The sequence below is a fragment of the Rhinopithecus roxellana genome, chromosome 5 (genome assembly GCF_007565055.1).
Source record: "Rhinopithecus roxellana isolate Shanxi Qingling chromosome 5, ASM756505v1, whole genome shotgun sequence".
Classification (NCBI taxonomy): domain Eukaryota; kingdom Metazoa; phylum Chordata; class Mammalia; order Primates; family Cercopithecidae; genus Rhinopithecus; species Rhinopithecus roxellana.
In genome coordinates, this window is record NC_044553.1 from 158,172,285 (window position 1) to 158,183,112 (window position 10,828).

Consider the following 10,828-nt stretch of genomic DNA (forward strand, 5'->3'; position numbering starts at 1 on the left):
GTGGGCTTGGTGGTGCATGACTGTGCTGCCAGCTACTCAGGAGGCTGAGGTGAGAGGGTTACTCGACCCGGGAGGTTGAAACTGCAATGAGCTGCGATTGTGCAACTGCACCCCAGCCTCGGTGGCAGTGCTGAAAGAAAGAAAAGAAAAGAAAGGAAGGCAGTTAAAAGAAAAGAAGAAAGAAAGAGGGAAAGAGGAAAGGCAGAGAGGAAAGGAAGGAAGAAAGAGAAAAAAGAGAGAGAGGAAAAAGAAAGAAAGGAAAGAAAGGAAGGAGGGAAGGAAGGAAGGAAGGAAGGAAGGAAGGAAGGAAGGAAGGAAGGAAGGAAGGAAGGAAGGAAAGAGAGAGAGAGAAAGAGAGAAAGAAAGAGAGAAAAAGAAAGAAAGAGGAAAGAAAGAAAGAAAGAAAGAAAGAAAGAAGGAAAGAAAGAAAGAAAGAAAGAAAGAAAGAAAGAAAGAAAAGAAAAAGAAAGAAAGAAAGAAAGAAAGAAAAGAAAGGGAGGAAACGAAACAAGACATGCGATTCAGACACAGAGAAAGGGAGGCCCAGGGTGAGGGCTTTGCAGACAGAAGCAATCAGCGCAGATTAGAAAAGGAGGCTCCCAAGCTCATGGATTCCCTTGCTGGGGGTGCTTGGCTGTTTGGAGAGGAATATTAGAGCTCTGTCAAAGTTTGGTGAAAAGCCCAGAAAAAAACCAAGCAAGTCAAAACAAGGAGGCAATTATTAATCCCCAGGGAAACCCAGAAGTTGCACAAGGAAGGAAATCCAATCAGGCCATACCATGGCTCAGCTGGCCATAATGTTTATATAGAGTCACATGCTGCTTGGTCACATTTTGGTCAGGGTCACACACACCACGGTGGTCCCGTCAGATAATATTGTGTTCTTACTGTACCTTTTCTATGTTTAGACACACACATTCTTGCCATTGTGTTACAGTTCCTACAACATTCAGTACAGGCACATGCTGTACAGATTTGTAGCCTAGCGGCAATAGGCTAGACCATCTGGCCTGGGTGTGTAGTGGGCTATCCCATCTAGCATTGTATGCTCCATGACAATGATGACAGCACCTAATGACGCATTTCCCAAATCATATCCTTGTCGTTAAGTGATACGTGACTGTAGCGTAGCGTAATATGTAAACAATACTAATTTGACCAGAAATTACGGTGTAGCAATCTTGGGAGGATTGGCCTGTGTGGGGAGGGGTGGGGACGTAAGTGGCCTGAAGCCTCCTCATCGGTAAGAGAAAGGCAAATGAGAGTGTCAGAAGCTGGAGAGCCAGTAAAGAACAGTACAAGTGTGTTATTTTCAAGTCTGGAGAAAAGTTGCAGAATCAAATATAGAGAAAAGTTGCCTCTGGGAACTAGGAATTGGGTAGAGAGAGATAACGCAGGGACTTTTTTTTTTTTTTTTTAAATAAGCTTTATAGTTTTATGTTTGAAACTCTGTGCATGTGTTTTTAAATTAAAAATAATAATAATAATAAGCCTATCATTGGACCTCTCCTTGCAAGAATGGAAGCTAGAGGACCGCAGAACGATCAGTTGCCTTTAAAATCTGGGGGAAAAGGATTTCCTGCCTGGATTTTATGCCCACAGGAAGGATCAACCTTGTAAACCTTGCAAAAATGCAAGGCCTCAAAATAAAATTTAAGTTTAAATAGAATATAACGACTGTGCACCTTCTAGGAAGCTTTGGTTGCACATGCTCCCATAGGAGCTGAGAACAACCAGGGGGTGTGCGATCACCCAGGAAGGAGGATCCTTCCCAGGGGGCAGAGAAGTGACCCCAGAGCAGAAGATGGGGAACTTAGGGCAAAACAGAGTAGATTACAGACTGTCAGAGCATTTGACAACACCAGCACTCAGTTTAGAGTAGATCAGATGAAAAATTAAGAAGAGACACATAATACCTTGCAAGTTATAAATAAATGCATTCACTCCAGGGCACACACAAACAAAACTGTACAAGAAACTGTCATTGACCACTTCCTGACTTTCATGGAATAATATTTACGCGATCATCATCATAAAACCCTTGACCAGCTATTAACTAAGAAATGCATAAAGCCCTCTAAAGAGGCTGAGGGAGGGGAGGCGGGAGTGGGAGGGTTTCAGAGAGCTGAAGCCTCATCTGTCACCATGAGAAAGCAACAGAAATGTCTAGAATTGAAAAATCAAGAAATAGCAACGTAAACATCTTATGAGAAATGTGGAGACTGCAAAGCCAGAAAGAACAACTAAATGTGGAAACTGGTTGCTCTGGGGAGTGGGGAAAGGGAGGGGTGGGGAACCATCTCATTTCCTTGCAAGCATCTTAGTGTTCCGTGATTGTTTTTAGCCTGAGTGCATGCATTATTTTATTTAAATATCAACATAATTTATTTAAATAGTGATAAAACCTAGCTCTGGGCTGTGGCGTGTGAAACAAGTAAGGAGGGCGAGGAATATTGCCTGATGGAAGCTCGCAGACCAGACCATCACCACCAGCAACACCCCAGGCCAGGGCCTGCCTGCTGGAGAAGGAAGCCTGGTCAGCCCCTCAGTTTCCCCAGTCATTTCCAGTTTGCAAAGCACTCTCTGGGCTGTTTCCTCCTCCCATCCTCCCAACAAGGCTGCAAGGTGGGCAGGGATGACTGTGCCCATTTTACCTGCAGAAACTGGGACTATTGGGCATGAGTTTGGAGGTCCATAGCAGATTTCTCCCATGGCAGGTGTGCCAGCGAAGGCAGGTGGAGGACCCACCCAAGAGAAAGGGACAGGCAGTCCCAGCTGGAATTTCAGAGCAAGGAGGCACCTTGCCTGGTCCAGGGGCTCCCAGCGGGGCAGCTACAAACCCTTCCCTTCACCGTACAATCTGTTCTTAGTCACACATCCCACCCTCAGTGTCTGTCAGAGGGAGCCCTTCAAAGCAGGTGGGGGTTGCCCTAGAGAGGGGACACCGCCAGCTACCAAAGAGGAAGCACTGGCACCAACCGGGGCTGCACAAGACTTGGCATCCTGGGAATCTCAGAGCTTTGTCCTGGAAGCCCATGGGAGAGCGGGTCTGGGAAGTGGCCGGGCTGCCTGGCGGACCCGTGGAAGGTCCACCCGGGCCTGAGGAGCACTAGACTGGTCCAATCCTAGAGAACGCTTGGAGATACTGAGTCCCGTTAGGAGGGACTCAGCCAAGGAGTGAAACGCCCAGCTCCCTGCGGGGCTCCACATTCAGGGCTTCTCTTTGCCTCATGGTTGCCAGGAGATGCATGAGCTTCACCTTCCAACTCCCCCTTGTAGCCTGATGTCCCTAAAGCCCACCTCTCCAGCCCTGACCTGTGCATACGGCCATTACCTGAGGTTCACTCTGGCCTCACCCAGCCGGCTGAAAACCTAACAGCATTGGCAAGGCCTCTGCCTGGCTTTTCCTTCTCTCAAAGATTCTCTGGAACTCAGCTCAGCTGCTTCCTTTGGGTGCCTCCTCTCCATGGGGCCCCTCCCAATGCCTAGGGCGGTGTGGGCACAGACACCCTAGGAACACTGCTGGCTCTCAGGGACGCAGGTAGAAAAGCAATGGGAGGGGTGCACATCTGGTGTTGGTGTGTGGGGCTGGCCAGTGCACCTTGGAGCTCACTCCTCTCTGCAGAGCCCGGACCAGGGCCCGGCCCGGCAGGAGGAGCATGGAGAAGGCTTGCAGAAACATCATGCCAGGCCTGGGCACAGCTCTGGGCACTGGGATGTTCTCAAAGCAGCCTATGTGGCCTGGGGACTGGGGAGGGTGAGAGGGAGACAGGAGCTGTGTAATTTGCAATTGGTGGCAGTTCCTCACGGAGCCTCACCATGATCTCACTATCCCTCCCGGAACCCTGGGGACTGGCCCTGGTGCTGGGTCCATTTTACAGATGCCACAACTAAGACTTAGAGTTGGCTGGGCACGGTGGCTCACGCCTATAATCCCAGCACCTTGGGAGGCTGAGGTGGGCAGATCACGAGGTCAGGAGTTCAAGACCAGCCTGGCCAACATAGTGAAACCCCGTCTCTACTAAAAATACAAAAAATTAGCCGGGTGTGGTGGTGGGCATCTGTAATCCCAGCTACTTGGGAGGCTGAGGCAGGAGAATTGCTTGAACCTGGGAGGCAGAGGTTGCAGTGAGCCGAGATCACATCATTGCACTCCAGCTGGGGCTACAGTGCAAGACTCCATCTAAAAATATATATATATATACACACACACACATATATATACACATACATATATATACATACACATACATATATATACACATACACATATATATATTTAGAGTTTAAATAAATGCATCCTTGAAGCTGCAATGTAAGCAGGGGTTCTCACACCTGCGTGATGATAAGACTCAGTGGGATACTTGCTAGGTCCCCTACCTGGAGATGGGAGTCACCACCTCTGAACTGGTCTATTTGCCAGTGTCAGGGTAGGGATCAGGCTGGGATGTCAAAGTTCAGGAACCCTTGAGTGCTAAGCCAGGACCTCCGAGCCCCCTGCCCCCCATCCTCCCCATTTGCCCTGTTTCACAGCCAGGTGATATTTATCCCAGCCGTGGTTCGTGGCTGTTCCCACTGCTGGGCGCTGGTTCTATTATACAGAACTCCTATGGGAACGTGTTTGTGCACAGCTTTGCTTTCCTGTTGGATTGTTTCCTTGGGGTAAGTTCCCAGAAGTGGGATTCCTGAGTGGAAGGAGGGATACTTTCCCACCCCTAATCCACATCCTTAACAGAGGCTGGCCCCAGGATGAGGATCCGGCCTTTCTCTGGCTTCAAGGAGGGGCAGCCGGCAATCCCCGCGTGGCACTTCCGGAGGAAAATGACAGACCTTTCCCTTTCCTGTAAGAGCTAATTACCAGCTGGATGATGCGTTCACGGCTGTCAGGGCAATGAGGACCCAGGTGACTCAATGCCGTCTTTCTTGGACCTGCCTGGATTGCTCAGCCAGCCAGTGATGGATTTTTCTCTGTGGAGGTCACAGGAAACAAGAAAAGCATCCCTCAGCTCCCCAGGGAGTCAGGTCTGTCAGCAGCTTTGGGAGAGGGCAGAAAGAAGGCCTTGAAATCCAGTGGGCAGATAATCTCTCTGCCCTTCCAGACAACAAAGAGCTTCTGGCCCCTGGCCCCTCCAACCTGCCGGACAGGAATGGCTGGCTGAGGGTCCGGGAACCCCTGCCCTGACCTGGGCCTCTTGCAGGGAGTGCCCTCCCCCTTTTTCTCCCTCCCCATCCCAGCACCCCCACATCCAGGTCAGAGTCCCTGGCTAGATCCAGACTCTGAGGGGCAAGAGAAGAGGGGTGTCCAGGCTCCTCCTTAAGGAAGCCCCTTCTTCCCCCAAGGGGGGCCGAGGGCAGGTATCAGCCCTTCCCAGCTGTCACCACTCAGGTGCGGGGTGGGGGGGTCAGGAGCAGTGAGGGAAAGGGGGACAGGGGCCGCTGTGGGAGGGTCACTTGTGGGCAGTGGCCTACCAGCTTCCCACAGGAAGGAGGGGTCTCGGCTTCCCAGGGCTCTGGCCGGCTGCCTGAGCACAAGGGTCACTCTCCCTCTGCCTGCAGAACATAGGCAGGCCAGGCCTCTGGGCAGGGCCCATCTCTGGAGCTCTCTAGCCCGTTTCCCTCTGGGGACACCCTCTGAAAGAACAGCAGAGTCAGACCTGGAGGCTGGCCCCGCCCCTGCCGCCAGCTCACTTCCCCACAAGAGTGCGGATTCTCCGAAGGCAGGTCTGGGGTCTGCCCTGTCCCAGGTTCAACATAGTGAGTTCCCTGTCCCTAGAGGTGAACAAGCTAAGAGAGCATGGCCATCTTGCAGAGGTATAGAGGGAGTGCTTGCTGTGAGTACCCACCCTAGGTCACCATCTGACCACGATTTGCCCTACTCTTTATGTTACGCCCACTTTTCTTTTTTTGAGACAGGGTCTTGTTCTGTTGCTCAGACTGGAGTGCAGTGGTGCAATCTCAGTACACTGTAATCTCAACCTCCCTGGATCAAACCAACCTCCCACCTCAGCCTCTCAAGTAGCTGGGACTACAGGCAGGTACCACCATGCCTAGCTAATTTTTGTATTTTTTTGTAGAGATGGAGTCTCACCATGTTGCCCAGGCTGGTCTTGAACTCCTGGGCTCAAGTGATAGTTCATCGCAGGCACAGAAGGCCGCCCTCTGTCCTCACCACCCCACCTCTGCTGTCCAGCTGGCGAAGGCCCTCGCTGATCTTGAGGCAACTGGGATGCCTGTTCCTGGGTGGGACTGGGGGATTTTCTGTGGGTTACACCAACCCCAGCTATTGTGGGTGGGCACTGGAGCCTCACAGGCTCTGCTGAGTTAGCCCCATCCTGGTGCAGGGGAACTGGCTGATTCCTCCCAAGGACTCGCCCAGGTCAGGACACCCATCCAGGACCCACTGACCACAGATGTTTTTAGAGAACTTCCTGCGGGCAGGCCCAGCAAACAGATCTCTCCATCTCAACCTCAGAGGATTCCCTTTTTTTGAGACACAGTCTTGCTCTGTCGCCCAGGCTGGAGTGCAGTGATGCGATCTTGGCTCACTGCAACCTCTGCCTCCCGGGTTCAAGCAATTCTCCTGCCTCAGCCTCCCAAGTAGCTGGGACCACAGGTGCCTGCCACCACGCCTGGCTAATTTTTTGTATTTTTAGTAGAGACTGGGTTTCACCGTGTTAACCAGGATAGTCTCTATCTCCTGACCTTGTGATCTGCCCACCTTGGCCTCCCAAAGTGCTAGGATTATAGGCGTAAGCCACCGGGCCTGGCCAAAGATTCACTTTTTAAACACAATTTCAGGAGGCAGGGGGAAAATAGGACCTTGCCATCAACTTGTCAGTTTGTGCAATTGACCTGTTGCACCTGAAAGCAGGCTATTCTTGTTCTCCCTGTTCAATTCCCTTCTGTTGGTTTCAGTCTCTGGTTCCACCTTCTGAGGTTTCTGGAAATGTAACGTTCTCATGGGACATTGCCTTTGGCACGCCTGATAAGCTCTAATGGCTCCATCCAGACTTGATTGAAACAGGCAGGGATGAAGGCAGAGATCTGTGGCCCACCCTTAGAGACCCTCTCACTCTAGGTTGCACTGATTTACAGAGTGTCACCCCTGGGGTGCTCTGTCCAGGGAGTCGTGGCGTCTCCTCATTGCCCTGCTCTCCAGCCCACAATTTCCATCCTGCTCAAATGACAGCATGAAGAGCTTGCTCCCTGACAACTGTCATCTGTCACATGGCTGTGTGACATGGTGCTGTTTTTGCCACCAATGCTCTATCCTTCTTCCTCACCTGACTGACTCATGCCAGGACACAGCTTTATGAAATTCTTTCCCATGATCCCCCCAACCTGTCTGGCTCCCACCAAATCCCAGGGTCCCCAGTTATGGTAGCAACATACTGTGCTGGCCCTGTCTGCCTACCTGCTCGGCCACCCTTTCCACTGAGGGGTCCTGAGTTCCCCACAACCCAGCCCAGGGTGGAGCCCCTGCAGAGGCAGCACCATGCTGTTGAAAGAGCCCAGGCCTGGGATTAGCCAGGCTTGGGCAAATGGTTTAACCTCTCTGAGCTTCAATTTCCTCATTTGTAAAATGGGATGGTCATCACATTAAAGAGCGCTAGTGAGGATCACAGGCCAAGAGCATAAAGCACTCAGCATGCTGTGAACTGAACGAACGACAGCTTCCATCCCTGTCATCAATTTCATAGCCTACCTGGGAGTTAAGACAGAGGCAGTGCAAAGTGCTGTAAACAAGACCCATGTGCTATGGAACTGCCAGGAAGGGTGGCAATTCTGAATGGGGAGCTGGGAAGGTGTCACTGCAGAGATGCGTGTGCTGAGCCTGAAAGGAGGCTCCCATTCCTGCAGGCGGCAGAGCTGGGGAAGAGCATCCTAGGAAGACAGCCATGCACACATGTGCATGCCAGCACAGGCTTTTATCCTTTTAATGGTGTATGTGATTTAATAGGGGTGTAACGGTGCCTGGGAGCTGCCTTAGCAGTTTTGAATGCCTATTACCCTTTAAGGCTGGCTCTGAGAGAGCCACAATTTCTTGAGGTATGAGTCCACAGAAATCACTCTCCATTAGCATGAGATTATGAAAAGAACTCAGCCCGGGAGAATTCTGGTGAGTTTTGGGAAGTGGTGCAGTTGAGATGACAATAGACACTTTTTTTTTTTTTTTTCGGGCAGAGTCTTGCCCTGTCCCCCAGGCTGGAGTGCAGTGGTATGATCACAGCTCACTGTAGCCTCAGCCTCCTGGGCTGTGATCCTCCCACTTCAGCCTCCCAAGCAGTTGGGACTACAAGAGTGCACCACCACACCTGGTTGATTTTTTTGTTTTCTGAAGAGACAGGATATTGCTATGTTGCCCAGGCTGGTCTGTAAATCCTGGTCTCAAGCAACCCTCCAGCCTCGGCCTCCCAAAGTGCTGGGATTACAAATGCGAACCACCACACCTGGCCCTGAAAGACTCTTGAAGGAAGAGGACGCAGAGGCTCCTGCCTGCAGCAAGCAGCACCGGACTCCCCTCCCGGGGCTGCTGTGCCTGTGATTTGAGGAGCTCAGAGATCTTTTCCCAGCAGCCCCGCCAGTGCCGGCCCGACAAGCTGCCTACAATTCCATCATCACTCATCCTAAAATGTAATATTTTGTCTAGGAGAGGGAACACTTTGCTTTATTATTGAGGGAAAAGGAAGATGGAAACTTACTTTACTTGAGTACCTACTATATGCCAAGCATGAAATGGGCACCTCTCACATTGCCTTTGAGCCCACAAGGCAGCCAGGCCAGACAGGGAAGCTACTCACGCCTTCAGGTGAGAAAATGGAAACTCAGAAGGGGCTGAGGCTTGCCAAGAGCTTGGCAGACCAGAGTGGGAACCAGAGCTGACTCTCCACCCTCGCTTCGGCCACGGCACTCGGCCACTTCTCCTCTTCCCTGGCTGTGGCTCCCCTGGAGCATGGGATGAGATAAAGCAGGGTTTTGGGGCACTCGGGCCTGGGTTCAGGGGCAGACCTGTTGCCAATCAGCTCTGTGGCCTGAGCAGTCGCATCTCGGGTGTGTCTTCATCTGTGGATGGGCCAGCAGCAGCACTGGCCCCACGGGGTTATGGTGGGGACAGAAGGAACTACAAAGTCCGTGACACAGCACCTGGGCCAGGGCTCAGGAAGGGGCAAGACTGTGCTGTCTTCTTACCAGCTCCCACATGGTCAGGCATTTACAGCCCCAGCTCCCAACCCAGGCACACCTCACCCCTTCTCTGACCTTGACAGCAGCAGGCATGGGATCCAGCTCCCTCTCCCCCACGTCTCCATCCTGGAGGATCTGAGGCAGAGCAGGCAGCGGCCCAAGCAGTTGGCCTGTGAGTGAGTGTGAGTTTGTTTTTGGGGCCAGGCAGCCTCTGCAGGCCACCGACGCCTTCTGCCTCCTCCCTGCACCACTCCCAGCAACCATGATTCTCCACTCTCTTTTCCCCAGGAACCTACTTCAGGGAACCACAGAGGCCAAATTCAGAATCCCTACTTGAACCACTGACCTTTTGCCCTCTCCAAGGCCGGAAGCAAGCCCTTGCCTGCTGCACGCCTCAGTTGCCCCGTCTGTAAAATGGGCAGCCCATCAAATTCACATCTCCCTGGCTGAGAGTCATCTGGAGAAATAATGAGTATGTGACCTAATGAAAATTGCACGGTGCCTGCCAAGCAAAGTGGGTAAGCCACTGACCCAGCACTGTCATTACAGGAAGTGAAGCAGCGTGTGGGCTGATGACTGGCGAGGGGTGCCGGAACCTTTCATCATGGGTTCCCTTGAGAGGCCAGGTAGGTCAGCTTTAAAAACACACAGTGCTGCGGGGCCTGCCTTCCTGTGGCTTCCAGGCCAGGTTGTCCAGAACTCTGCCTGTGTAGCCCCACCCTCTGGAAGCAGGAACCAATGCACCTGAGCAGCCTCCTCCCATCTGCAGAGGAGGAAGCTAAGGTGTAGGGGGTGGTCAAGGTACTGGCCTAAAGTCCCACAGCCAAGGGGTGGCTGGGAGGTGCAGCCAGGTCTGCCTGGCACAGAGTCTGGTCTCCTGACCACGACGCCAAGCTGGTTATTACCGTCACCACAATAGAATACTAATAATAGTTGTCATAATTATTATTATTGTGGAGGGCTGTTCTCCAGGCAGGCAGGTCTGGGTTGCTGCGTCACTGGGGACAGATGGCTGGCTAGTGCCCACAATGAGGCAGGGTCCTGTCCCAACCAGCACTAGGAGAATGCTGGAGACAGGAGGCTGAGCCCATCCTGCAGCCTGGGTCAGCTGCCTGAGGCCTCACCTCACCCTCCATCCAATGCTGGGCGCGGGCGGCCTCTCGAATGCCCATCTGCCCTGGAGGGCTCTGGTGATGGATACGGTGGAGATTCATTGATATGAACATTAAACATTCAACCAGAGGCACTCGCCACTTTTATAAAACACAGTCCCCCATGCCAGCCAAGAACCCTGAGTTTCAAAGGCTCCTGCTCTTGCTGGTGAAAGGCTCCTGCATGGACCCTGGATTTGGGCTGCCAGAGCCCAAAGCCTAGTGCTTGTGCCCACTCCTTGTGTGACCTTGGGCAAGACTCCCCACAAGTTGCTCTGTTTCCCCATCTGCATGATGGTGCAAAATTCAAAGTCGTTGTGAGGATGAAGTGAGCTAGTCCTGTATCTGGCCCACATCCATGCTCAATGAATGCCTGCATTGCTATCCTGTCAGGTGGGTGCAGCCAGAGGAGTGGTCGGCCTGATGCTGGAGGAGTCACTGAGAGATGACTGTAGACTGACTTTGACTCTATGAGAATGGGTGGCCTCTCATGT

At 52.3% G+C, this 10,828-nt stretch overlaps 1 long non-coding RNA gene across 1 annotated transcript in view; it reads left to right on the top strand.

The window, feature by feature from the left end:
* LOC104654465 overlaps window positions 1–10,425 on the top strand; it is a 19,581-nt gene extending 9,156 nt beyond the window's left edge. Inside the window, exon 2 of the long non-coding RNA XR_746843.2 lies at window positions 9,472–10,425. This is a non-coding gene — a long non-coding RNA (uncharacterized LOC104654465). The remainder of the gene's footprint in view (window positions 1–9,471) is intronic.
* Window positions 10,426–10,828: the final 403 nt, after the last annotated feature.